Raw genomic sequence first — 4,179 nt, 5'->3', positions numbered from 1 at the left:
AGAGGGTAACTATTTTCTTTTCCAAGGTCAGTACTACCTCCAGATCGATGGTGTCGCAATGGGTAGTCCAGTAGCCCCGGTACTTGCCAACCTCTGGATGGAACATTTTGAAGAGAAAGCTCTCAGCCTTGGACCGAAGATCATCAGACTGTGGAAAAGATACGTAGATGATATTTTTAGCATCGTCAAGGGTATATACACTACGTCCAGACACTCATCTATTGGAACATTGGTGAAAAGGGACTCCACATCAAAGCTCACCATTATTTCATTCGAGTTGAGGGTGGATGAAGAAACATCTACCCTGACAGCGGAGTCGTGACATCGCTGGATCAGTCTGCCTGCGACCACGGCTGGTGTAACCTGGCCGAAACGTCAGGCCTCAAGGTAATATATTTTACCTTAAAAAATTTTGTTCGCGTTAATCCCCGTATGAACATTAAAATATAACAACTGTTATATATATCTTGCGGTACATAAATGTAATGACAATGTTTTGATCGCGACGCGTAGAGACAAGATGGCGTCCGCTATAAATAGACACACAAATAGAGTTAAATTGGTCGATTGCTCCCACAACTGCTTGTTTTGGAACAGACCAAAATACTCTGCTGATATCGATTTTCATTTAACGTGTGATGAGCGATCGCCGGTGATACGACACCGCCGATAACACTTGTAAATATTGAACATGTGGCAAAGTTGTAGCCGATAACAGATATCTGGCTGACGACGCTGTGGCGCAACGGTCACAGCACTGGTTTGTAGCTGTTGCGCTGACGGTTGCGGGTTCAATCCCCGTACATGACAAACATTTGTATTGGCCATACAGATGTTTGCCGTGGTCTGGGTGTTTGTGCAGTCCTTGTATGTCGGTCCCGGTCGTGATTATGTACACCTGATAGCGATTGTTGTAGGGAATATCAGCGTCGTGGATTAAGCTCTGATACTTCTCCTACATTAGGAAAGAGCGTAAGCGTAACAGATATCGGGTAACAGTACAGACCCATAAAGGTATAGTAAAAAAACTGATCATAAATTAATTTACAATATTTTATAATGTGTCTATAATTATCTGTTATCCAGTATCTCTCAAAATTGATTACACAAATGTTGAGACGAACTTTAGCTTGAAATCCATTGTAGGTTTATTTAGAAGCAGAATTTTTGCTCTAAGTAATTTTGAGATTTTTAAAACAAGTCGTGACACGTTAATAATACACCAATATAATATTCAAACACGACGTGTATAGTTTTTGTGTATATGTCAATTTCTTTTTACGCATAAAGACAAGATAAATACAAATATACCTTCTTCTGAATTACATACGTATGGAGTTGCGGGTAATATCTAGTTACATGTAATGTTGATTTATATTGAGGACTGTAAATTTTTGAGTATTAAGACTGAAGACGCAACCACTCATTGGTTTTAGAACAAGGAAAGTAGAAGAAACTTGAGGAGGCCGCTACAACAAGCTCTTTTATAAGAGATGAATCTTTAACTAGCAGAAGTTTTATAGATAACACAATATCGTTTGGAATTAATAATAGCTTATGGCATTTATACGTAGCATCAATAGCGTTGGTGATGGGAGTATGCGCCAGGCTTTTTGTACCGTAATGTCCATAATTATACTCCATAAACTTAACGTGAAACATCTCGCTTACTTACAAAAACGAGCGAGTTGTCTGCATTCGTTTTCGATCGTCTCCTTACTCGTAGAGTCGTTGCGGTTTTTATTTCAATGTGATAAAAAAAAAATCTTTTATTGTCAAGCTACATAGGCTCATAGTTGGTTAGTACAATATAATTACTTAAGAACTATGTTTTTTTTTTATGTTATTAGGTCGGCAAACAAGCGTACGGCTCACCTGATGGTAAGCGATTACCGTAGCTTATAGACACCTGCAACACCAGAAGCATCGCAAGCGCGTTGCCGACCCAATCCCCAATCCCCCCAGGAGCTCTGGTCACCTTACTCACCAACAGGAACACAATACTGCTTGAAAACAGTATTATTTAGCTGTGATCTTCTGTAAGGTCGAGGTACTACCCCAGTCGGGCTGCTCCATATTTTGAGCAGGAAATCTCTGCTGTGCCCTACCTCAGTTAAACCTATGTTAGTAAAACAAAATACGAACAAAAAATAAAAATGAATAAATAGAAATAAATAGCTAGGTAATATTTGTCTATACAAATAAATAAAATTGGAGTGTCTGTGTGTAATATTAAAATAACCGCTTTTTACTAAATTCATATGGATGCATACAGGGTACATAAACCAAAATAACATTTTTTACAATTTTTGTCTGTCTGTCTGTTTGTTCCGGTCAATCTCTGGAACGGCTGGACTGATTTTGACGGGACTTTCACTGGCAGATAGCTGACGTAATATGTAGTAACTTAGGCTACTCTTATTTTAGAAATGTATTTATTTTATAACTTTGCAAACTGATCGATAACTTTTTTTATTAAATTCCACGCCGACAAAGTCGCGGGCACAACTAGTTAGTAATATTTTTAGTTCGCGACGCGCGGCGGTCACCGTGACTGTTGGAAAGACAATTTAAAGTCATTCTGTCATATATTTCAAAAAAGCAATTCCACCACATAAGAAATATTTTATTTTCATCACAAAAATAGCTATTCAGACAAAAAGTCTTTAATTATGTTTGTTTTATTTTATAAACTTATTTGTGAAAGATTTCAAGCGTAGATATGAATTACTTTCTTCGAGGTAAGATCGCTGAAGGTTTACAGAAGCAACAACTTATCTTAAGGGGAATAAGTAACTTTCGATTTTTGATTTCAATAATTAATGTATAATGAGAATAAAATGTTCATTAAACCTAGAGTTGCACCGCTCTTGTAACAGCAAAATGATTTTTTCTAGTACTTACATAATTATTACAATCAGTTCAGACGAGAGTTCATCTTTTATAAGTAAAGAAAACCTTTTTCTCATTTTAGTTAGGCCTCCACAAGCTCGCGCCAAAAATGGCGTGAACTCGTGTGTTTTGCCCATAGTCACCACGCTGGACAGGTGGATTTGTAACCATTTTATTTCTAATAAAGTAAAAATGAGACCCTCTTATGACCATTGGTGGACTGGAAGAGACCTCGTCTAGGGATAAGTCCATCTTTGCCATCAACTTTACGTGTAATTTTCTGTATGTTGTTATTTTTAGTGCAATAAAGTATAGCTGTATAATAAATGTGATTAATACTAGAGTTTAATAAGGCATTAACGCAGCGAGACGAAGACGCATAGCATGTGATCACTCACCAGTAATTCCACGTTCTGTCCTCGTTTTATAAAAGTTAACGATCACAATATCGTGATTTATTTTCATACATAATTATCTTGACATGAGAAAAATCTTCGATAAAAGTGATCGATTGTTTCGCAGCGCGGCGGCGGAGAGTCGATATTGCAATATGCTTCACACAGCGTGCAGTCAGCGGCGACCGGTCGAGTGGCTCGCGTGCTTAAAGCTGGTTTTCATGAATAATACAATATTAGCTAGAACGGGCGCGTGGAACAACCACATTGTATGTAAACTGACGTACCTGAATATAAACGAAATCAAACAATAATTTTTGTCCTCAAACAAAAAAAAAAGACTTCAAACGCGCAATATTTGAGACAAATCAAAAACTGCGCTTAATGTTTCGAACAAATACAAACAGGACTACATGACAAGCACCTGCTCTCGAAAGCTCTCGAAAGACGATTCGAAAGTGCTCTTGGGACCTTTTTAAATAAAGTTATTTTTGATTTTGATTTCGAATACAAAAATAATTATCGAAATCGGTACATCCAGTAAAAATTTATGATGTAAAAACGTAAAAAATACAATAGAATTGTGAATCGCCACCTCTTTTTAAATCAAAAAAATTTAATTGGGAATCAAACTGGCGTATGAGGAGCTCAGAAGCGCTGTACACTGAAATGAACTGAAGAAAAACGGTTTTAGTAGGTGACCTCTTTTAGTTTGTGTACTTGGAGTAATGTGCCAATGAAACTCGGTAAGTCCCGTGGGCGTCTTTAGGGTTCGTGTGCGGGAAAACATTAACTGTTCCTATTTCTGCGTATAAAACTAAAGAAAAGACACTTTCTAGTTTTGTATTAATATTTCAAAAGGTAAAAATTTGCATATAATTAAACAACTGAA

The 4,179-nt window shown here is 37.1% G+C and overlaps 1 long non-coding RNA gene across 1 annotated transcript; it reads right to left on the bottom strand.

The window, feature by feature from the left end:
- Nucleotides 1-1,754: 1,754 nt before the first annotated feature.
- LOC123663171 lies at nucleotides 1,755-2,163 on the bottom strand. Its single transcript, XR_006744624.1, has 2 exons — nucleotides 2,120-2,163; nucleotides 1,755-1,825 (listed from the first exon to the last, which is right to left on the bottom strand). It is a non-coding gene; the product is annotated as an uncharacterized LOC123663171 (long non-coding RNA).
- Between the last annotated feature and the right edge of the window lie 2,016 nt (nucleotides 2,164-4,179).

Source organism: Melitaea cinxia, chromosome 20, assembly GCF_905220565.1.
Source record: "Melitaea cinxia chromosome 20, ilMelCinx1.1, whole genome shotgun sequence".
Lineage (NCBI taxonomy): Eukaryota > Metazoa > Arthropoda > Insecta > Lepidoptera > Nymphalidae > Melitaea > Melitaea cinxia.
The sequence above is the reverse complement of the archived record's forward strand: the minus strand, read 5'-3'. Positions and strand labels throughout refer to the sequence as shown.